This window comes from Saimiri boliviensis, chromosome 6 (genome assembly GCF_048565385.1).
Source record: "Saimiri boliviensis isolate mSaiBol1 chromosome 6, mSaiBol1.pri, whole genome shotgun sequence".
In the NCBI taxonomy this organism is placed as follows: Eukaryota; Metazoa; Chordata; class Mammalia; order Primates; family Cebidae; genus Saimiri; species Saimiri boliviensis.
In genome coordinates, this window is record NC_133454.1 from 56,091,974 (window position 1) to 56,116,605 (window position 24,632).

Below are 24,632 nucleotides of genomic sequence, written 5' to 3' on the forward strand. Positions count from 1 at the left end.
CATACCGTCCGGCAGGTCCTCTTTTCTATTGGAAGGGGAAGGTGCATTTATATGCAAATCCAGATGTGTGGTGGTGGTTTGTTTACCTTACTTTGTGCTTAATGAGATTCTTCAGATATTGTTACTTTGAAGTACTGCTTCTATTTTTATTATCTAACATTTATTAAATGTCAACCATGTGCTCCATTAAACACAAAGAATAGCACGGTTCTTCTGGACTCAAGAGTCTAGATGCTTAGCTTCAGCCCTAGCGACTAAAACCTGTGTAATGGACGGTGTATACCATCCTGAGGGATGATTTCCAAATATTGCCTTTTAAAATAATAAACAATTGTAAACAACAGGATCCTGCCCCTGGGGGAGACACATCTGAAACAATGCACGTGTATAAAACAAGGCACAGAATAAGAGAGAGAAAGATACAGTTGAACTTACTTTGAAAGTAAGATTGATTTTTTTAACCTTAATTTTTACTCTTATTTCAAGTGGTAGGTTGAATTTTCCAGCTATTTTGATTTCACCTATGTTTTCCATTCTATAAAGAACGTTTTGATCCTTTCATTTGGCCCAAGGCAAAGCTGGTGACTTGGCTCAGTTACAAGAAAAGCGCCTGGAACCTTACAAAGCAGGAGTTTAGATTTTAGCTTATTTAAGTGGCACAGTTTGGTTTGGTGAATCACTTTGTACCTCAGATTCTGTATGTATTATTTTTTCAGGGTGGTAGTGGGGCTATTACAATATAAGTAGTGGAAGAGGAATATTTTGATTTAAAATGAGAAAATTCAACTTAAAGGCTCGTAATTTACTACTAAATAGGTATTTTTGGCCAGGCATGGTGGCTTACACATGTAGTCCCAGCATTCTGGGAGGCTGAGGTGGGCAGATCACTTGAGCCTAGGAGTTTGACACCAGCCTAGGATAGAAAGTGAGACCCTCCATCTCTATAAAAAATAAAAAATTAGCTGGGTGTGGTGGCACATGAATGTGGTCCAAGCTACATGGGAGGCTGAGGCAAGACGATTGCTTAAGCCCAGGAGTTCAAGGCTGCAGTGAACTATGATACTACCATTGCACTCCAGCCTGGGCAGCAGAATCAGACCCTGTCTCAAAAACAAACAAATAATATTAAAAATAAATAGGAATTTTTTCTCTTTGAAACAAGGATAACACAACTAAGGGTTGAAATGAGAAATATGATGATGGCTGTGAAAACACTTTATAAACTGTGAAGTGCTTTGCACATTTATCCTCAGAATGCTTACTATTCATTAGTGCAAGTTTATATATAAGCTATGTATCCGGGGCCTGGCAAGGTGGCTCACGCTTACAACCTCAGCACTTTTGGAGGCCGAGGTGGGCGGATCACTTGAGGTCAGGAGTTCAAGACCAGCCAGCCAACATGGTGAAACCCCGTCTCTACTATAAATACAAAAATTAGCCAGGTGTGGTGGCAGGTGCCTGTAATCCCAGCTACTGAGGAGGCTGAGACAAAAGAATTGCTTGAACCCGGGAGGCCGAGGTTGCAGTGGGTTGAGATCACGCCACTGCACCCCAGCCTGGGCGACAGAGTGAGACTTCATCTCAAAAAATAAAAATAAAAATAAAGTATCCAAATGCATTTACTTGTGCATTCAGATTGATTTTGTTGTTGATGAGTAAAGTGCAGAGGCAACGATGTTGAACTGAGGACTGGAATTAGTGGGGTCCCCATTAAGGGAGCACACGGGGGGATGCCTCACTGGAGTGAGCTGTGTTAAATATCGTGAACCCCAAGTTTCTCTACAAAGAATGTCATTATGTCAGTATGCTCAGCTCTCTTATTTAATTCTCCATTTTAAAGTTTAACTTCCTTGTAGTTTTGGTAAACAACCTTTTCCACCAGTTCTAATCAGTAGTTTACATCTGTTCCCCCAGTCACCTGCTCCATCCTGACTCATCCTGGTCACCTGCTCCAGTCACCTGCTTTGACCCCTGGCAACCTGCTCTGACCTGCCAAACTACCCACCCCGCCACTCCGGCTCGTACCCCTGCTCCCTTTAAAATAGCCAATTGGACAGAATTAGACTAGACTGTGTGGTCTAACCCTAGCCAGTAGGGGAATGACCCAGCAGTCGGGGTGACCTACGTCAGGCATAAGTAGCCTCCTTGTCCGGGCGTGTGTTCACCTTTGTTCCATCTGTGAGCCACACCCTCCTATAGAAGTAAATTGCCTGCTGAGGAAATTTATATTTGAGTGCTACTTCTTTTGCAGTACTGAAAATTTTACTTATAACAGCTGGTTCTTGGGGACAGGAACCATGCCTAGCAAAAATTGAGGACGGTGCCTGTCTCCTAGGAGCCACGGAATAATCATTCACTAACTTCAGCTGATGGTTGAAAACACAGTCCTGGAGTGGCCTCCATTATTTAATAAACCTTTTCTCTCTTCCCCCACCCACTTCTTTAGCCAACTACACCATAAAACAGACCCCAGACCCTTACATCACTACTAAGAAATAAAAATCTTGTCTTTGAAGCTGGGAGAGATAAGACTTACTTGGTTATTAACTGTATAGGTATTTGCATATAGGTATTTTCACCTGGGTCTACCTCTTCAACTTTTGTTTTTCAGTTTAATTCCTCTCACTTGGGCGCGGTGGCTCACACCTGTAATCCCAGCACTTTGGGAGGCTGAGGTGGGTGGATCACCTGAGGTCAGGAGTTTGAGACCAGCCTGACCATCTCTATTAAAAATACAAAAATTCGCCAGGCATGGTGGCATGCACCTGTAGTCCCAGCTACTCAGGAGGCTGAGGCAGAAGAATAGCTTGAACCTGGGAGGCAGAGGTTGCAGTGAGCTGAGACTGTGCCACTGCACTCCAGCCTGGGCAACAAGAGCAAAACTCAGTCTCAAAAAATAAATAAATACATAAATTTCTCTATTCCTCTTTCCCAGCCAAATTTTTAAGTCAACCATATCACCCCAACAGTGGGCCTAATTAATTAGCATTTGAAAAGCAGTGTACTCCCTCAGAAGGGTGGAGGGGGAGGGTAGCTAGGAGTCTGTTCTATTCAGAAGAACAAGGTATTATTGTATGTGCTGAACTTTACCCAAATGTTTAATGCTGGAAAATGCTTGAAGAAAACCATCCTTCCACTGGCAGGAGGCGAAGTCTGATACAGAGGCATAACAGGAATATATATTGAGATTTTTTTCATTTTTACTCTACTTACTGTTTTCATTCCTGAATGGACATGCATGTGTGTGTTACAAGAAGTCATTTTAAAAAACAAGCATGTTGTCCATCTATTCAGATTTGTTTTCTTTTGAAACTGTCGTCCTCTCATGTAAATGTATCCTTTTTTAACGAGACCATTAATGCTATTTACCTAGTAACACTTCAGTGTATCAATAATACTACTTTTGCCAATAGAGCACTTAAGTGATTATTGCCTTTTCTGATATTAAGTATCTTCACTGCATTTAAAGAAAAGCTCCGAGGCCAGGCGCGGTAGCTCACGCCTGTAATCCCAGCACTTTGGGAGGCCGAGGTGGGCAGATCATGAGGTCAAGAGATCGAGACCATCCTGGTCAACATGGTGAAACCCCGTCTCTACTAAAGATACAAAAATTAGCCAGGCGTGGTGGCACTCGTCTGTGGTCCCAGCTATTTGGGAGGCTGAGGTGGAAGAATCGCTTGAACCCAGGAGGTGGAGGTTGCAGTGAGCCAAGATTATGCCACTGCACTCCAGCCTGACAGAGCAAGACTCCGTCTGAAAAAAAGAAAAGAAAAGAAAAGCACCCATACATCTGAAGAAAAAGACCCAAACACATAAGGCAAGTTTTTACTTTCAACGATAAGTGTTGCATTTCTCCAAAGATCCAAATTTCCTTTTAGCCTTGGGCCAAGGAGACAGACTGAGAGAATCCAAGAACTTCGAGATGGAAGGTACCTCATTCAACTTCTAATCTACGGCTGGAATGCCTTCTATGGCAGCCCTGGCAGATGGCCATCCATCTGCTTGTATACTTCCAGGGCTGGGGAGCTCATTATCTCCTAAGGCAACTCATACATTCTTTTGTATTTGAGCTAAAATTGGCCTCTCCATAACGTCTATCCACAGGTCCTGGTTGTGGAGCAACGTAAGAAAGATCGTAAATAGTTGAAGATAGCTGCCACATTTCCCCTTTGTCTTTTCCAAATTAAGATAACTGAATTGTTTTAAAATGAAGATTTTTTGCCTGGAATCTGGAAGAAGATGGAAATGACTGTGTGTTAAGCTGTTGCTATAAAGGAAATCTTTGTTGTAATTGCAGCTGACTGGGAAGGCATCTCTTCCAGTATTTCACACTCATAGCCTGCTATGTAATACTCCTCTTGGAAGTAACCTATCCCTCACCGAGCTACAAAGAGTAAGAAGTCCTTCCTGGGTGAACAGAATCTTACAACTTTTGCTCTTCTGAATTCCTCAAGAGAGCCTAAACTCCTAAGCATTGCTCTGAGATAAAATTGAAAGGTTTCTCTTTAGGAGGGAAAATTAAATATATGAGACTAAACGCTTTTGGAAAGTAGAAACCAAAGCCAGTTTTTCTTTACGTGTCTAATACTATGTTGTACCTGGCAGATAGAAGCTGCACAATAAATTATTGCTCTATTGAACAATAATGGAAAAACAGAACTGGCCAGCATGATGCTGAAATATATATATGAGAGATATACGTATCTATGAAGTACATATATACAGAACTGTGTATACATACACACGTGCATATATGCACATACATACACATATGTATACACACACTTTTTTCCTTTGAATGCATTTGTAATATCCCTGTGTTATTTCATAATTTATAGAAATATTTAATGCCACTCTTCAGACAAAACTATAGATAAATCGCAAACACCTGGGGTAATAGGAAAACTGCCACCTTGCTTTTGAAATCCTGGGGTGGCTGCATTGAGAAGGCAGACCCTTTTCTCTGTACCTTCCATTGCTAAGTGATTATGCTTTGCTCCCAGGTAGAAAAATGCCACCCTGTCCCTCATCCTCCGACCTCTTCCTCCTGTTTGAGTGTTTTGTTTCTTCAATTGCTCTTATTATTGGAAGTGTTGAAAAAGAACAGGAAAAGAATTTGGGAAAGATTCTGCTTCTTTAATTTAATTTGATTTCAATGACCTTCGCCTGTTCTCAGTGATTTTTGACCATTGTCCTTTGTGCAGCCAGAAGTCTCCCCTACCCCCCGCTTTTTTTTTTTTTTTTTTTTTTTTTTTTTTTGAGACGGAGTTTTACTCTTGTTGCCCAGACTGGAGTGCAATGGCGTGATCTCAGCTCACCGCAACGTCTACCTCCTGGGTTCAAGCGATTCTCCTGCCTTAGCCTCTCGAGTTGCTGGGATTACAGGTGTGCACCACCATGCCCGGCTAATTTTGTATTTTTAGTAGAGACGCGGTTTCTCCGTTTTGGTCAGAATGGTCTTGAACTCCTGACCTCAGGTGATCTGCCCACCTTGGCCTCCCAAAGTGTTGGGATTACAGGTGTGAGCTACCGTGCCCAGCTAAAGCCCTGAGTTTTACCCTAGTTTTGCTATTTCCTGACTGAGTGGTTTATATCTGTAATGTCATATAATGGAACCTACCTAGACCAACTATGAGAATCAAATGACAAAAGATGAATGCGAAAGTATAAAGCTTATTACAGGTAAAGTGCCACTTTTAGATGTGAGCATAGTACCCCTACTACAGTGGAACTGGTTAAAGCCTTTATTTGTGCAAACAAATGGCAATGCCCCTTTCCCAGGCAGGCGTGGCCAAAGTGGAAGACTCCCAGCTACAATGCAGGTCTATGGAAGATTCAGACTGAGAATTCTGAGTGCATACCCAAGGCTCTGTGTGCTAAAGGCCCTTGGCTCCAACTCTTGAGTTGCCATAAGTCACAGGCCCCTTCTCCTGCCTCCACCCAGACTGTCAGACTAAACTATGACCATGTAACTGAGTTAATTGTATGCAAAATGCCGTACAGAAAATACCTGATGTCAAGTGGACCAAAACTTAGAAGGAGAATGTGGTCCGTCTGTGACATCTTTTACTTGACTGTGAATGCTAAGAGGACCAGCCCTGGATGTGTCTGGTTTCTTATTTTGTCTTTGGTGCCTGGCACATAATGGACACCAAAGTTGTCTTGGAGAAGTAATTGTCACAGCTGCTTATCTCCTCTGCAGAGTAGCAAATGGAAACTGAGACACGTGGTAGGAATGAATTAGGTTCTCACATGAGGTTGGGAGCAGGGCTGCAGAGTGAGAGGCAGATTATATTCTGATTAAGGATGATCTAAATTTTTATTTTAATTTCAGTGCAAGCAGTATCCTTATGCCTAGACTAATAAACAAGATAAGAGACACTGGGGGGTGGGGGAGCTGCGTGATAACACAGTTGACAAGTGGGATTGGGACATTTTCACATTCGACGTGGTCTTTGCAGCCAGCTACTTTAACCAACATGCTGCCATGAGACCTGGGACTGTGTAAACCACACATGCATATATGTTTGCTCTTTCCAACACTTGTCCATAAGATCACTGGGCAAACCCACTGCGTACTGCATCCTTTGAGGCATGAGTAAACATCAAAAACATTTCTCCTTCCAACTCTCTTCTACTTCCACACTGGTTCTGTGAGACATTTGCTGTAAGAATGAACCATTTATCCTCCAAACAAGTGACAAGAAGAACACAGAGAATTTATTTTCTTTTAATCTGGAGTTTAAGTACTCTGATAGGATGGATGAATTTTCATACTGTCTTGCAATGTGATATAACATCAGGCCCTTGCTTCCTTCAACCTCAAGTTCCTCAAATGTGAACCCCAACTTCAGGCTTACCAAGAATCCACAGTTTCGTATTTGCCAGTTAGGATTTCATTTGGCTCATCTGGACAAACGACAGGAGCAAATCCCATTTGCCAGAATTGCAGACCTCATTAAGTCTTTCTCTCTATTGGTTTATTCATTCAACACACTTACTAAGCACCTGTTTGCCAAGCAGTGTGTGCTTAATAGAGATTTTATAAAAAGTCTATAGTCTCATTATGAACTTGCCATGAACCTTCAAGGGACCTATGGAAAAGAAATGGTAGGTAATTTTAAGATCAAGTTTCTGCTTTGTGGATATACCTGAGGCAAATACAAAGAAGGGAGAAGCTAAAATGTAAATCCAGGAGAACAAGCTCACAGTCTATTAGTGAGAGCAGGTGTGAAACAAGCAAGTGACCATAAACTCTAATATGTACTAGAGAGATCCCAAGAAGGGAGTAATTAATTCTGTTGGGAAGGGATCAGATAACGAAGTACAATGAACTTCTAGTGGGAGAGATTCCTGAATGGAATTTTGAGCAGTAAATAGGAACTTGTGTATCCGTGTGTATGTGGGAGGTGAGGTGGGGACTCTGGGCAGAATTCAATGTGTTAAAGTCACAGAGGTATGAAATGGGATGAGCAGAAAACTTGAAGCAGCTTGGTACTGACTGAAGGTGAAATGGATGGAGGTGGACGATGGGTGAGGTGGGGAAGTAAGCAGGGACCTTGTATGCTGGGCCAAGATTTGAACTCCATTTGACCTAATAAGTCATATGGGGTCATGAAGGGGTTTTCGTCGAGGGTGTGAAGTGGTGAAGCTTGTTGTAGAGACATCACTCTGGCAGCCATTTGTAGACATATTGGAGGGAGCCAATCTAAAGGCAGGGAGACCAGCTAGAAGGCCACTGCAATAGTTTCTAAGAGCTGGTGACATGATAGGATGGCATGTGCCACTCAGCAGGGTGAGAAAAAGTCACTTGCTCACTGTGTGCCTCTGCTGGCCCCATTTATGCTGCGGAGTCATTATGAACGTGTGACGAACTTTCAAAAAGACATTCAGAAAAGACATGGCAGGTACATTTAAGATAAAATATTCTTCTTAGTGGATATACCAGAAGCAAACAGATGGAAGAAACTAAAGATAAATCTAAGAGAACCAATTCCTTCCGGTGGGCTCTGGCCACCAGGAGCTTGGATCCACGAGACTGAATCCTGATGCCCAAGCACAATGAACCCTGCCCATTCTGCACAGCACAGCAGCCGGCTGTGAGGGATGTTTCAAATGAGAGGTTCTAGAGGTGGGAGCGCCCTTTCCCAACCCTTCTGTTTTTTCATTCAAGGTAGCAGCTTCAAGTAGATCAGCAGGGCCAGCCTCGTGGCTTTCTGACATTCTCTCCCTGTAGCTTCCAGAAAAGATCTGGACTGACCTTCCCACCCCTGGAACTGAGCTTGGGAAGTTAGCTTGCCTGGAATTGAATTTTGATTAATAAGTGATGCTGAAATTCAGTAGTAAAAAATGTGGAGAGCCAGTATTGCGTATCCCAAAGAACTCAACAGCTTGCAGCAACCGGTGACGGGAGAGTAGGCAGGGGACAAGAAGTCTGGGACTAGCGGCAGGCTTCTCCACCCGCAGACTTCTCCGACATTGTTGCCCATCCTGTGACTGGTAGGGGCTCTCTTCTTCTAGGAGCAGAGGTCTTAAGAAAGGAAAAGAAAGTCAGAACCATTCTTGTGAGAAGGGGAGGAAACCAGGGCCCTCACGAGGTGAAAGCCAGGGCTACATCCTGAGCCATCAGCAATCTCTCTGACCTGCCAAAAGCTCCTCTCCGCTTCCCTGGTTAATAGGATGAGCTCACCAGGCAAAAGAATATGATGAAGCATTTCACTTATATAGTATTTTTCTTTCCAAACACCTAAGAAGCCTTTCTGGTCTCGCTGATCTTGCATTCTTCCAGTGAAGGGGCCAGGGATCCATGCTTGGCATTTCAGAGTTTGAGCGGCTTGAGAGATCATCTAGTCTTCTCTCACTTCTAGAGATGTGGAAACTGAAGTCCAGGGAAGTGTAATCGGTTGCTGGGATCATAGGGATGCCTCTCCCTCCTCCCAGCCCTGCACACTTTTTGCTAGGCTCATGCTGCTGTTCTGTCCGTTTTGCACACGTTCCAGAGTGGGGGGATGAAGTTGGAATTAGAAATTAGTTTTGTGTAGCCCTTCACCCCGGCATGTGACCGGCTAACAGGTGGTCTTAAACCTTAACAAGTTTCAGATCCTCTGTAAAATGGGATTAGTGTCACCTCAACACCTACCTTGCAAAGTCGATTACTGGCAATCACACTTTTGTAAGTGGTGTAGTCTTGGCAAACAGTAGGTGCTAAATAATGTCTGGCTGGAGGAATGGCCCTGTTCCCATATGGCATTCATCCAGCCAGTGTATGGAGCTGGGGGAGGGATAGACACGACTCCTGAGGCCCAGATCCTCCCTGAAGCAGGAGGCCCAGCACCCACCCAGGCTAGCCAGCCAGCCCTCCCTGGGGAATGCAACTTGCCGAACAGTCTGTAGTCCCGATAGTATACCTCACGCCCGAGACCTGACCAGGGACGTCTGTGAGCAAAGCCTTCACAGAGAGCTGCATGAGATTGTGGGAGTGCTGATGACTGGGTGTGGGGGTACAGGCCATTGAAGGTGAGAGGGCTGGTGTGATCAGTTTGGTGGTTTGCCAAAGACAGAGATACTGCCGGTTGGATAAGAGGGAGCTAATAGCTTTGAGGGGGTCATACATCCCTTGCACCTCCTCCTATTTCCCCAGGACCCCGTCTTTGCCCAGCCTCCTCCTGAGGGCAGCTCTGTTGTCTTAGGATGAACCACACGGGGTACTGAAATGAACTACGTGCCAGAAAGCGGAGTTGCCTCCTGGGTTCTGCCACTTGCTCTCCCTGCGTTCTCGGCCTGGTCCCTTCACCTCTCCTAGCCTCAGGACGTAACAGATGACGCTCCTCCCAAGACGTTGGTACGCATACAACAGTGCCCTGGACCGACCCCATGCAAGCTGTTGCTCTTCGGCCTCCTCTACAAGGTGGTCTTGTCTCTTCCCGTGAAACCTCCAGCTCTCTCTGTCTTCCGCACCACTGAGGCCGCAGTCTCTTCTGTAACGGGGCCCGCTCGTCTCCCGCGCTGCTCCCCGATCGCCACCAGGAGGCGCCCCTTGCTCGCTGAAGCCGGCCGGGCTAATAACTCCTCGGGGCCGGGGCGGGCTGCCCCTTTGCGCAGGGCGGTGGAGGGTGCGGGCTGCGCCGGGCTCCCCACCTGAGGTCAGTACCCCGCAGCGCCCGCTCGGCCGCGCGCCCCTCGCCCCAGCCCAGCGCCGCTCCCCAGCCGGGCGCCTCCAGCTCGGCCCCGGCCCCCGGGCGGCAGCAAGTTTGCCCCCGGCCGCGCGGACCCGCACCCACCCCTCGCGCCGCCGCCCCGCCGTTCCTACAGATCCCACCGCCCCCACGCCTGGGCTACCCGGCGACACTCCGAGGGGCGCAGGGGGGCGTGCGGCTGCCCGCGGGGCGCCGGCCCGGCCCCGAAGGGGCGCCCCCCAGCCGGCCGTGCGCGGGGCCGCCGCAGTTCCCCGGCTGTCCGCCGGGCGGCGCCCCGCGCCTCGCCGCGCTCCTCCCGCGCTCCCCGCGCCGGGCTCGCTCGCGGCCGGACACAGACTCTGCCTTCAGCTGCCGGCGGATCGGGCCGGAGCCGCCGCGGCTGCTGCGGAAGAGAAAAAACGGCAAACAGAAGCCCCGCGGCCGGCCCAGCAGAGCCCGACTCACGGCTCAGCCCCCGGAGTGCGGAGCCGCCCAGGTAAGGGCAGGGGCCCCCCGCGGCGCCCCCGGGCCCTCTCCCTTCGCTGCCCCAGCGCCCCCGAGTTCCCTCCGCGCGGGCCCCTCCCGCACCCGCACCCCGACTTCTGACGTCTCCGCCGCTCCTGCCCCCGGGGGCTCGGCCCCGCACCCCTGCCCCGGCCCCCGCCTCCGCGCCCTCCTCCCCGCTCCCGCCTCCCTCTAGCCCGGTCCCTGGCACTCCGGTCCCTGCGTCTCTGGATTCGCCGCCGAACCCCCACCGCTCTGCTCCCGTAGTTCCTCCAGTCTCCATCCCGGTCCGTCTCCCTCCCTCCGCATCCCTTCCCCGGGCTCGCCGTCCTCCCGCTCTGGTCCTCACCCTCCCCGTACAACTCCCAGCCCTGCCTCTGCCCCCTGCAGGGATGACGGGCCCCTTCCCAGCCTGGCGCGTCTCCCCCACACCTCATCACCCTCCGCTTTTCCCAGCGCCGCTGTTCCCGGGCTACAGCTCCCCATCCCGACTCAGCTCTGCATCCCACCAAGCCCCCTCCCCCTCCCGTCACTGCCATCTGCCTCGACTGCCCCCTGCCCCTGCACTGGACTCCGGCCACCACCACACCCCCCACCCTGCACGCCGTCTTGCTTGGGGGAACCAGCGTCCTGTCAGAAATGACCCTCTTTCCCGAGGCAAATGGGGTTCCCACCCATCCCACCCTAGTTCAGCCGAGTGGGAAGTGAGGGAGAAACTCCAGAGACCTGCATTGGGCGCGTGATGGGGGAGGGGGCTGGGGCGGAGGGGGAGGGGAGCTGATTGAGATTCTTTCCAGTGAGGACTGGCAGAGCTGTGCGCTCCGACCTGGCCGGGGTGGAGGGCGTGCAGGCGACAGCCGGGACAGGGGCTGCAAGGCACTGAGAGCACCTGTGTCTCTTTCCCTGGCTCCCTTGAGCTGAGCAAAGTGAGAGGAGGAGTTGGAGCCTGGGGAGAGTTGGCTGAGGCCTTGCGGTGGTGGAGGAGGCGGCGGAGGGGGCTGGGCCCCCGGTGCGTTTGGCCCGTCTGCCTGGCAGTGGTGGGGCAATGCGGGCCGAGCCACTCCCGGGCTGGACCTTGGGCTGCGTGGCTCTTGGCATCTGTACTTGATGCTGCCATCTTCCTCTTGGTGCTGTTGTCTGGTGATGCCACGCGGTGCCACCTCCCTGCCTCCCTCCAGTGGCTCTCCTGGGCATGTCTCCCAAGGGTCTGGGTTGTCTGGAAAGAGCAGGGGAGCTGTGGGCACAGCTGGGCCCTTTTGCCAGGCAGTGGGCAGCTGTCAAGACCAGGCCAAGAGGTTTGAGGGCTGGTCAGGAGGACTGAGCCCTGCCAGGAACAAAGAACTACCTTCACTTCCACTGCCTATGGGTCACCTGGGTGGTAGTGACACTTCTAGGAGCACCTGGAAACTGCGGGTGTGGTAGCCCGGGGGAGAGAGACCACCTGGGTTGGCAGTGGGCATCTGAGAGACAAATGCCTTACTCCCTGAGCGTGTGCCTGCATGGTCAGGGGCGGGGGGCTAGGTGAGGTCGACTGTGTTCCAGTCCTACCAGGGACAGGAGCCCCTGGAATTCCACTGGGCGTCATCATGCTGGCTTTATTTGCTGAAGCTGCAGCTCAGGCTTCATCATTAATCAGGTTTATTATTTTTCTTACTGGCTGGATGTGTTCCTCAAGGTCACGACCCTTCAGAGAGTTAATCTAATATGCACACATTACAGTGTCTGGGATTGTTTAATTTTCCATATTTTGTTGATTCCTTGTGGCCCGGGCTTGCCCACCAGCCTCTGGCCGGCCTCACCAGCTCCACCCCCCTGTCCTCCTCTGGACCTGCCACCTGAAACCCAGAAGCAGCACTGGTCCGTCTGGGTTGGGGAAGAGGCAGATACTCAGGAGGGGAGGTTCGGAGGAGATCTTGGTTTTCTGTGTTTTCCACATCCCCCCATCTGGGCATCTTCGTCGGGTGGCTGCTATTTTCCCCAGCACTGAAAGTTCTTCCGAGAGCCAGGGTCAGCTTCGAGGTCTGATTTCCAGTTTGGTTTTCCCTTAGGATGGAGAGGGAACTTCAGTACCGGGAGAGAGGCAGAGACTCTAGGAGAAGATCCCAGCTGCAGGGAGTCAGGGCGTCCGGGAGAGGGGAGCTCAGCTGCTTCTGAGGCAGTTCTCAGCTGTGCAGAGATGGAAGGGAGGAGAAGGGGACCGGCCCTGGGAGGGGAGAGACTGCTCAGAAAGCAGGAGGAGCAGCGAGGAGGAAGCTGGCCTTCGTGTGGCTGGCGAGGGTGGGCAGCGCTGAGTCTGTGTGGGAGGGACGCAGCTCTTGATGCTTCTGCATAGTACTAATCCCTTATGTGTGTATGGGGTTCTGCAGTGTTCCCGATGCCTCAGAACAATTACTTCATTTGATCTCTACTACAGTCCTGCGAGCATCTCATCACTCCTTACAGGCAGCCTTACAAGGAGGCATTAATGACCCAACAGAAACTGAGGCTCAGAGAGGCTGGATGCCTTATTCAAGGCTCCCCAGCTGGTTCCCAGGCCTCTGGATGCTCAGTCCAGTGCTGTTGGGCAAGTTCCTGTTGCTTTTCAAGGTCTCAGCCATTCAGTCCTCAGAAAGCCCACCCTCGGCCCAGCCCATTTCTCAGTTCATCCCCTTCACCCTCTCCAGGCCTGGTGGAGTCTTTGCTCTGCGGTCTCCTTAGCCTTAGACCAGTTGCCTGGGTGTCCCACCCCCCACCCCAAGACCCAACTGGCCACTCCCTACCCTGGGTGGGCACTGACTCTTGCCTCCCCCTTGTGGAGAAAGCTGCTGGATTCCCCCAGGCATGCAGCCCTAGGCACCCCACTTCCCCCTCTCCGGTGCCTTAGGCCTCAGCCCGCTCCGTTGTTTTGGGCCCCTCTAGTGCCCACTCCGACCTGTGCTCTCCCACTGCCGTGGTCCTCACGTGGGCGTTTGGCTGTTCACTCTGAGTTACGGTACTGACAGCTTCCTCGCTGGGCCTCCGGCCTCTGTTTCCAGCCAAGCTGCCGCTGGGCCTGTCTTCTTACGGAGGATGGCGCTTCTCACAGAGGATCCTGTCTCAGCAGCTCTCAGTGGCCTGTGGGCTGCTGAATACAGGCAAATGCCTTCTAATATGCCTTGGAGGTGAAGGTCCTCTGCACGCTGGTCCCAACTTTATGTCATCCCGTGGCGTCTGGCATGATCCTGTCCCGCCTCCCCCTGGCACTGTGTGCCCTCATGCTGGCCCCTAGCATTTCCCTCTCTTTTCCTCCCACCCACATCTTGACCAGCCTTTGAGGTACTGCTGAAAGAGGAGCCAGCTCCAGCTACCAAGTGGCAGGCAGACCTGGGTTCCTATCCTCGAATTACTCCCTGAGTGACCTTGGACAAGTCGCCTCACCTCTCTGAGCCTCACTGCCCTCACCTGTAAAATGGGGATAATCTCACCTGCTTCAGAGGGTTGGCAGCATGGAATGTGAGTGGGAGCCTGATGTGTCTGATGTGAAGGGCGCCTGCGTGGGTGTCGAGGGCACATTCTCTGGGTGGCCTCCTCCTGCCCTCCCTCTGTGTGGGCTGGCAGAGCCCCCTGCTCCTGCCTGGGTTTGGTAATCATCTGCCTGTGTGTCTCCCCACCCAGACGGCAGATCTCTGGAGGAGCAAGGCCTTTGGCTGACACCTTTTCACATTCTCTGACTCTCAACAGAGCGAGGCTGTTCTTCAGTGTTCTGTAAATCAGCCCTGTTCATAGTAAAGACATAAGAAATAATTGTTGCTTGATTATAACATTCTGTTACATAAAATAAGGTATGCCTTACATTTAGCAAATCCAATATGAACAAAAAAACTTACGCCACAGTCGCAGGGTGGGTGAAGGACAGAAAGTGTCAATTTAACATTGTATTGACTGCGTACTCTGCTGGTTTCGCTCAGTCAGTCCAGCTACCCCGTGAGTTAGCTGTGGGCATCTCCTTTTGCACAGAGGAGGATGGGAATCCCAGGGGTTCCCACACTCTGTCCAGACTGGTCAGTGCTGCAGGACCCCAGCTTCTTCCCCTACACCTGGGCATCCTTTGCTTTAAAAGGTGAGAGAGAGACACTTTTTGATTCATCATGGGTTTTCTTTAAACAACTGAGTCCTTGGTGGGGCGTGGTGGTTCATGCCTGTAATCCCAGCACTTTGGGAGGCTGAGGTGGGTGGATCAAGAGGTCAGGAGTTCAAAATCAGCCTGGTCATCATAGTGAAACCCCACCTCTACTAAAAATACAAAAATTACCCGGGTATGATGGCACACACTTGTAATCCCAGCTGCTTGGGAGGCTGAGGCAGGAAAATCGCTTGAACAGGAGAGGCAGAGATTGCAGTGAGTGGAGACTGCCATTGCACTCTAGCCTGGGTGACAGAGTGAGATGCTGTCTCAAAAAAAAAAAAAAAATAGCCAGGTGTGGTGCCATGCACCTGTAGTCCCAGCTACTCGGGAGGCTGAAGCAGGAGAATCACTTGAACCCGGGAGTCTGAGGTTGCAATGAGCCAAGATTGTGCTACTGCACTCCAGCCTGGGCAACAAAGTGAGACTCAGTCACAAAAAGAACACCCCAAAAAACAAAAAGGAGTGGAGGACTGAAGTCATTTACACAGAGCCCAGCAAGGATGGGGTGGTTGTGGAATCCCCTGGTAGGGGGCAGGACCCTCCTCTCCTGCAGGGTGATAGTTTGGGTGGATATCACACCAAGACGCCCGCTCTCTGGGAACATGGCGCATGTGTTGATTGCACCTGTCAGCAGCATTCAGACCTGGCAGGAGCTGGCAGGCATGTTGAGGGATGGGAGAGGGAAGACACAGTGGGAAGGCTGAGAAGGGGCTGCACGGCAGGATGAGGGGACAGAGGATGATCTGAGGATTGAGTGCTTGGGTACAGTGGATGGGGCAAGGGAGAAAAGCGTCTGCGTGCAGCAGAAGTCTGGAGCTAGGGAGCAGTGGAGCGTCCCGGGGGACCGGGTGTGTAGAACTGCTGGAATCCAAGAGGACATTGACCACCAAATAGAAAAGGCTCAGCTCAGTGCAGCAGGCTCAGGGAACCGGTGAAGGTTCGTGGGCAGAGGACTGCTATGCAGAAGCGGAGCTTGAGGGCTGGGGCCTGGGCGCCAGTGACAGTGAGGCGAAACAAGGGTAATCTTGAATGACATTTCCAAGAACAGCAGAGCGAACTGACAGATTGGATGCAGCAGATGAAGGAGCAGGAAGTGTCGGAGATAACTTAGAGATTTCCAGTGCTGGGGACCAGGGGAAATGGTGATGTGAAGGGAATAGGGAAGCTGGAGGGGAAAGTGGGTCTGAGGGAAAGCTGACAGTGTGCCTGGACGTGCTGTGCCCTGAGGAGGGGCCTGGAGCCATCTGGGCTTGTCTAGGGCTGCGGGGTTCCTGGGCAGCAGTCACTGTGTGGTCTTGTGCAGGAGCAAGCCTGGGGCAGGTGCTGCCGGGGGCCGGCTCTAAGGCATCTCACATGCCTCGGTCTCGCCTCCCCAGCCTCCTGCCAGCTCGCCACCCTCCCTCCACGGTACCGGGACTCTGGTGTCTGATACTGCGTGGAAGTTCCTCTGTACCTGTCATCACCAGGGACTGAGCATGGAGCTCCCATCCAAATGGGCAGGGCCTTGTCGGCTTTGCTTACTGAGGTATCCCTAGTGCTTGCACAGAGCAGGTGTTAAGTCAATATTTGTCCCATTTAAGGGGCCTCAACTTACATTTAACAGATGCTTGTTACAGAGATAAATTCAGAGGCTACGGAGAGTGAAGAGCAGCCGGGCAGTGGGGACTGTGTGGCCTTAGGCTTCCTGGAACGAGGTGGCTCAGGCTTTTGGTGTGACCCCCTCCTGTCTTCTGTGTCCAGACTCTAGGTGTCTGCTTGTGTTGTCAAAGTGAGGCTGACATCATTTGCCACAGGGGGGCCAGGGCCAGGCCTCTGAGGCAGATGGTGCCCGAACCTGTGCACCCTCACCTCCCACCTAAAGTTGGAGAGCAGAGAGACCCAAGTGGTGAGGGTGATAGGTGTGCCGAGCTGCGGGGTGTCGGGAGAGGGGACGCAGATGTCTGAGTGCCGAGTTACATGGGCATCTCAGGAAGGGGCCAGGCTAGGATTGCTGTCTCAGTGTCCTCTCTATAAACAAAGGCATAGAGTAAACTCTACCTCACGGAGTTCCCGGTTGAGTGTGATAATCCTGTGAAGGCCCTGTGGTCTCTGCCACAGCCTCCGGGAGGGAACGGAGAGGGACTGGCCCTTAGGACAGAGGTGCCGTAGTGGTGGTCTGGGAGCATGACTGGGGAGTAGACACAGATTTAGAATTGGAGTTTAAGGGCCAGAGTTAAAGAGGAGGATTTAATAGAATGAGAAATCAATAGCCCAGAGGAGGTTAAGATGTGTAAGTGAGAGGCCGGCCGCAAGGCACACTTCATAAAAGAGAAAAGTTTAAGAAGGCGTGGAAGATGGGGCGCATCTGGGGGCAGGGGAAGCCTGCGTTGGCTGGTTCCTGCTGTCCCTGTTCTCCAGCCTGCAGAGGCTGCCGAGAAGGGAGGCTGCGTTCCGGGAGTGCTCAGGTAGCCTGGGTGGGAACCTCCGTTGCTCCCCCTGAGGCTGTGTGGTGCAGTGGCTGGCCTGGCCACTTCCAGATCAGATGCACAGGACAAATCCCAGCTCTTCCAGTTCCCGCAGTGCTGGGCACAAAGCAGTGCAAGCCCAGCCCGGCCCCTGTGACTCTCGGCAGCTGTGCTGAACACCCAGTCCATGGTAGCAGTTGTTATTTGTCGTCATTATTGTGTTACAGCCTCATAGCATCTCTCCTAGCCCAGCCCAGTTCCTAAGGCTCTATGGAATAGTGTCCCTAGCAAGGCTGGTGAAAAGCTGGGGATTAGGGAGGCAGCAAAGCAATTTTTTTTTTTAAACACAGAAAAGTCTACAGTGAGTTTAGTCCAAGCCCCAGAGAGAAGAGGGGCCCAGAGTCCAGGGTGTTTAAGTTACTTGTCCAAGCAGTGTAGCAGGGGAGTGGCAGACCCGAAGCATAAGCCCGGGGCTCCAGGCTTCCCAGCCTGTGTGTCTTTTTTTTTTTTTTTTTTTTTTTTTTTTTTTTTTTTTTTAAGATGGAGTCTGGCTCTGTTGCCCAGGCTGCAGAGCAATGGTGTGATCTTGGCTCATTGCAACCTCTGCCTCCAGGGTTCAAACGATTCTCCTGCCTCAGCCTCCCGAGTAGCTGGGATTATAGGCACCCACCACCACGCCTGGCTAATTTTTGTATTTTCAGTAAAGACGGCGTTTCACCATGTTGGTCAGGCTGGTCTCGAACTCCAGACCTCAGGTGATCTGCCTGCCTCAGCCTCCCATAGTGCTGGGATTACAGGCATGAGCCACCATGCCCGGCCCAGCCTGTGTCTTTTACTGGGTCTAGTGGCCCTCCGTGCAGGAGTGAGAGGGCCAGAAAAGAGAGGCTTCAACAAATTGTTTGGTTCATTGCAGCATCCAAACAAAATCGTACTAGAGCTAAGCAGGTGGATGATTTTGATTCTTTAAGGCGCTAGTCTGTGGGCTCCTTGGGGACACGGATAGGGCCTCGTGGTTTGTCTCTAAAGCTAGGCTGACATAGGTGTGAATTCAACAATGACGATGACGATAATAATAGCTAATAATTATTCAGTGCTTATTATGTGCCAGGTACGATGCAAAGTGCTTTCCATATATTATCTTAATCTTCTTAATGACTGCTGTGAACTGAATGTTGGTGTTCCCCCAGAATTCATGTTGAAATCTTAACCCCCAAAGTGATAGTATTAGGAGGTGGGTGTTTGGGAGGCGATTAAGTCATGGGGTAGAGCCCTCATGAATGAGATTATGGCCTTAAAAAGATAACTCACAAAGCCCCTTGCCCCGCCCACCGGGTAAGCACACAGTAGGAGGCCCCAACGATGATCCCTCACTCCACACTGAATCTGCCAGTTCCTGGATCTCGGGCCTTCCTGCATCCGGAACTGTGAGAAACAGACTTCTATTGTTTACCAGCAGTTTATGTGCACTGTGATAATGACATTAAGGTTAGTATACCCGTTTTACAGATGAGGAAGCTGAGATTCAGAGTAGATGGTTCATTAGCCCAAAGTCCCACAGCTAGTAAGAAGCAGAGTTGAAATGTGCCCCAAGGCAGCATGATTTCAGCCTCTAGTGGGAAATCCTTCGTGTGCACACACGCGTGCTTATGGGTGCACAAGTGGATGTGGGATATGCACTGATCCCTCCCTAATTCCTGGACTCTACCTCTGGCTACCTCACTACTCTCACTACTGCTCCTTTTTTTTTTTTTTTTTTTGAGACAAAGTCTCGCTCCATTGCCCAGGCTGGAGTGCCATCTCTGCCCACTGCCACCTCTGCCTCCCAGGTTCAAGCATTCTCCTGCCTCAGCCTCCCCAGTAGCTGGGATTACAGGCATTCACCACCACACCTGGCTTATTTTTGTATTTTTAGTGGAGATGGGGTTTCACCGTGTTGGCCAGCTGGTCTCGAACTTGTGGCCTCAGGTGATCTACCTGCCTCAGCCTCCCAAAGTGCTGGGATCAGAGACAGGAGCCACCCCATTGGCCCCCTCACTACTACGTCTATGCTTCTATTCCTTATCTCTTAGGCAAGGAGGCCAATGCTCATTTCCAGAACTGGTACCCTCAAGCCCCAGTCCCAGCCCGTCCAGCCATCAGCAGGCATGGAGAGCGAGCCTCGGCACCTCCATGCATTCTGGGGCTCGTCTTCCTTGGCCTGATTTCTTTGACCCTTGAGTGAGAGGGTCACTGGCAGTATTGGGGAAATGATTAAAGAACCACCCCCTGAATCGTGTGCCATTCTCTTCGACCATGAAGGCCATCCAGGCAAGGGCCCGGGGTGGGGGCAGGAAGAAGGCAGTGGTGTAAAGCATTGATGAGACTTTCTCCTGAGCTGCTGAGTCTGAGCACTGACTGGTGCTCAGGTGAGGCAGGACTCCTGGAGGTTAAAAGCAGCCCTGCCCCCATGGGACCAATCAGGCTTGTGTCCACTCACCCACCACCTCCTCCAAGGGCCCGGCTGGTTGGCCTAGTCACCCCTGGTTAGTAGCTGGAGATTAGCAGGAGTGGAATCTGACTGGGGTCTTGGACTTTCAGCAGTAGCAGCAGAATAGGGAGTCTCTTTGGAAGAAACCCGGTGGTAGCATTGCTAGAGTCATGGTCGTTATTGCTCCTGGCAGCATCTCTCCTAGCCTCGTTTGGTTTCTAAGATCACAACAGAACAGTGTCCTAGCATGGTTGGTGATGGGGTGGAAACTGGAACATCTCTCTTTTTGGAGGCAGCAGAGGCATCTTCAGGATTAAAGAAGACGAGTGGGTTTGAGCAGGGGTGTGGGGGGTGCAGAAGACCCTGTAGAGTTATTTCCAGGTGGGAGGCCAGCACAACTCTGCCCTGTGCTGAAGCTGCAATGCCCTTTTCTTTCTTTCTTTTTCTTTCTTTCTTTTTTTTTTTTTTTTGAGCCAGAGTCTCACTCCGTTACCAGGCACGAGGCTGGAGTGCAGTGGCATGACCTCAGCTCACTGCAACCTCCACCTCCCAGGTTCAAGCAATTCTCCTGCCTCAGCCTCCCGAGTAGCTGGCCATTTTCTCTTTTTGTTTTGTTTTGTGTTTCATTTGCTTTGAGACAAAGTCTCACTCTGTCACCCAGGCTGGAGTGCAGTGGCACAATGACAGCTCACTGTAGCCTCAACCTCCTGGATCCAATTGATCCTCCCAATAGCTTGGGACTGCAAGTAAGCGCCACCACGCCTGCGAATATTTTGAATTTGCAGAGATGGAGTCTCACTCTGTTATCCAGGCTGGACTCTAACTCCTGGGCTCAAGTGATCCCGATGTTGGCCTCCAAAAGTGCTGGGATTACGGGTGTGCACCATCACGCCTGACCCACACTGCCACTTTCTGATGGTAGTCACATGCCCAAAGGCTTATTATGTTCTTGGTGATTTGTGCCCTCTCCCCCAAAGAGCTCAGAGGGCCATAAACCTGAGAGGCAGTGGGTGCTTAAAATTATTGTCCCAGACTCTCAGAATTTCAGTAACTAGCTGAAAGCCATATAGTTATTTGATTGGGAAGTCGGAGCTGTTCTCAGGACTCCTGCCTCCTGCCCAGGGCTGTGTCCACCACCCTGTGCCTTCCAGTCTGTGTAGTGGTAGAGGCAGTGGTCCCTGGGAACACCTGCTGTTCCCAAGGTGGAGAATATCACATGGAAGAAAGCAACATTTGTCAGGTAATAATAACGCCTGTTGTATTGCTGGGAAAACTGAAGCCAAGGGAGGTTAAATGAATCCTAGAATCGTATTCCTGAAGGAACTCGCGATCATTGCACTGGACGTCCTACCTGAGCTTCGATCATCTCCCGCAGGTGGTTATCCCGTCTCAGCTGCTGCTGCCTTCTCCTCTTCTGCCTCTTTTTCCATTTTCCCCTTACCATGTTCCAAGCACTGTTCTAGATGCTTTCTACGTATTAAGTTGATTCTCCAGCCAATCCTGTGAAGTAGGTACTGTAGTTGTCTCACTTTACACATGAGGAAATAGACCTACAGAGGTTATGTAGCCTGCCCAAGATGACACATGAGCCAAGGGATACAGCCGGGATATGAATTGAGACAGCCTGGGCCATGCTCTGGAATGCTGCTGAGGCAGGCCATCCCCGAGCCGGGCAGCTGTGAAGGAGGGGGCACAAGAAAGCACCCAGTGCCGTTCCCGGCATAAAGAAGATGCTCAGTCGATGCGGGTGACTTCTAAACACACCAGGAGGTTTTACCTTAGACTGAGCCAGATTGACCTCCCATGGGTCTTTTTTTTTTTTCTCCCTGAGATGGAGTCTCATTCTGTTGCCCAGAGTGGAGTACAGTGGCATGAGCTCGGCTCACTGCAATCTCTACCTCCTGGGTTCCAGGGATTCTCCTGCCCCAGCCTCCCGAGTAGCTGGGATTACAGGTGTGCACCACCACACCAGGCTAATTTTTGTATTTTTAGTAGAGATGGGGTTTCACCATGTTGGCCAGGCTGGTCTTAAACTCCTGATCTCAGATAATCCCCCCTCGGGATTATCCACCTCGGCCTCCCACAGTGCTGAGATTACAGGCGTGAGCCACTGTGCGTGGCCCCCATAGGTCTTCATTCTGTACCTTCCTTGGAACACCATTCCAGCCTTCTGAATGTGAAGCTACCTAATGAACAAGAAGAAAAGCCAGCTCTCAGTCTCCTCCTACCTGAGTTTCCAAGACTGTTCCCCAAACTGAAATCCCCCGGCCAGGAAGATGACAGCCTCGAGGGGAGCTCAGAGACATGCCCAAGGCTGGGACTTGCCTCAGAGGGAGATAGATCCTTGGCCACAGGGCTGCGCTGAGGACTGTCACACATCCGCTCTTTAGCACGTGTTTCCAGAGTGCCTCCTGTGTGCCAGGCACAGTCACAGAGCAGCACAGGTGGGCCCGTCCCAAGGCTGAGCCCTTACCAAATGTGCGCACAGACGCCTGCCAGGTCTGTCAGACACTGGTTTGGGTGTGGGGTCCTGAGGGAAGGAGTCTGAGGACTAGAGAACTGCTGCTTCTCATCTGCTCCTGGGAGGCTGGGTGGGGATGCGGACACCCCGTCTGGGGGCCAACATTTCAGTTGCCCCAAATCTAAGAGCATACAGTGAGCAACTAGATGGAGGAAGCACACCAGTTTATTTATGCTAAAATAGCACCAGCCGACTCTCCTTTGGAAAGTAAGAGTCCTGCCAGAGTCCAGAGTAAATAGGCCGGAACATGAGATCTGCCAGGTGGGGTGCAAATTGGCAGTAAACAAAGCAATCGGGCTGTCGGAGTAGTGGAAGTCAGCTGAGAAAGTGCATTTCTCCTGCACGGAGCTGTGGGTGGTGGCTGCTGGGCTCTGTCTCCCCCTCAGCTCCTTTGGGGAGGGAAGTAGGAGGGGGGATGTCAAGAGCTTGACCTTGGGCTCTAGGGGTGGAGGAAGAGCCAACTTTTGTCCTGTATTCCTGGGCCAGTAATGCTGCTGCTCTTGCGGCTTCCCCATTTGCCGGCCTGCATTACTGCAGGTCCTCATGCCAGCCCTCCATGCAGGTCTTACTAGTCCCGTTGGACAAAGGAGAACACAGTTGCCCAGAGAGCCTGAGACACTGGCACAAGGTCACACAGCTGCACCCGGGCTTTGTGATTTGGTGTTGCCCCGGTCTGCCTTCGCCTCTTCAGCCACTGCTTCTCCGTGTGGCCAGTGCCTTTCTAAGGAACTTCCAGCTCCCAGCAGGGGAAGAACCTGAGCAGCCCAGCTGCGGGGTGATCAGGGTGGGGCTGGTAGAGCAAGATCAAGCCACGCTTGGATACTTTGGGGAGGTCATCAGAGATCATTATCTGTCTCCCCACAAGCACAGGCCCCCCTGCACAGGGACTGTTTGCTTCTGCATTCTTTCCCCAGCACCCAGGACAGCGCTGGGTGCTCAGTATGCATTTAGTGGGTGAACAGCTGTTTTGGTGAGCCGCTTGTCTGCAGAGGCCCTGGACCCTGGAGCCCTAGACGAGCAATGAGCCTCGGCTCTGAAGCTTGGATGGGTCCCTTCAACTCGCAGGTGTGTGGGATTGAAAAGTGGATTGTGTGATCTCAAAACACATTTCCCCTGGTGGATGACAGGACTGCTTTCTCAGGTTAGTGTAACTGACGATGGAGCTGAACCAGTACAAAGAGTAACCCCGGGCCTGCCTGGACCTTGGCCCCAAACACTCTAACCCTCTTAGAACCCCGATTAACCTGGCATCAGTGGGTCAAGGGGGACTGTACTGGGGTGACTGGTGAGAGCAAAGGTGGGGTTTGGAGCTAACTTCTGGAGCAGGCAGTGCAGCTGCCGTGAGTCAGGAGGAGGCTCTGGGAACATGGATTGGACCTGGGGTGCTCCTCCAGACACACCCAGTGTGAGCTAGGGGCTGCGTTTGTCCTGGGGGCGTTTATCCTCACGCAGAGTTAGTTATGTGGCAGGACACTGGGCAGGTTGGGGTTGGGTACTGTGGTGGCAGACAGTCCTAGGAAGAGGTGGCCTTTGTGTGGGGATGACAAAGGTACCCGCGATCTGCAGGGTGGGCGGAGGTCCCGCTCCACCTTCCTTCTCCTTGGCTCCTGGAGCCCATCAGCGACCGCATGGTGAACGCCCAGTGGCTCTGGAGCTCCCTGGTCAGGGCTGCCAGGCAGGTTTCCCCTCCTTACCCTTCTCAGCGGATCCATGGTGCCTGCAGTGCTGGGTCCAAAGAAGCCTGAGATTTGTCAAGTGTGGGCTCCCTGGGAAGGAGCATGGGACCCATTGTGATGTCTGACATGGCCACAGGGTACCAATGCTTTGTCAACTCAGATAGAGTCCAGCCATCTCATCTTACAAGTGAGGGTACTGAGGCTCGGAGAGGGGAAGGAACTTGCCCGAGATCATGTAACTTGCAGAATTGGAGTTTGAAATGGGGTCCCCTGGCCCCTAGTGCCTTTGATCTCATCCCTTTCCTTAGACGGACTCACCCAGGAGCCTCTCATCAAACCAGGGGAGCATGTGCCCTGCTGCCTGCCTGACCTAATGCAGTGCCCACCCCTGCCCCGGCTCCCAGCCAGCTCCATTCATACTGGGCAGGGTGTGGAAAGAGCCACGGAAGCAGCTCTGTCCTCTGGGTGTTGTGACTCTGAGAGGCACGTGGAAAAGAGACCAGCAGGGTGTCACAGAAACCACAGTAGGCAGTTAACACACACCCATCAGACCCAAACAAGGTTAGCCACATGCTAAGTCGCCATGTCCAGGCTGGGGGTGGGGACAGAGCGGGACAAGCTGATGGCTCTCCTCTGAGCAATCCAAGGAAGCCTCCTGGAGGAAGCAGGGCTTTGGGGAGGAGCGGGCTTAACTGGGACAG

General features: G+C 51.5%; 1 protein-coding gene across 3 annotated transcripts in view; it reads left to right on the forward strand.

Annotated features, from left to right (window-relative positions):
• Nucleotides 1-10,532: 10,532 nt before the first annotated feature.
• Nucleotides 10,533-24,632, forward strand: part of GRIK4 (glutamate ionotropic receptor kainate type subunit 4) — a 476,424-nt gene continuing 462,324 nt past the window's right edge. For all 3 annotated transcript variants that reach the window (XM_003923589.4, XM_074400736.1, XM_074400737.1), the window contains exon 1: nucleotides 10,533-10,671. The gene's annotated coding sequence lies outside the window, so the exon portion shown is untranslated. The remainder of the gene's footprint in view (nucleotides 10,672-24,632) is intronic.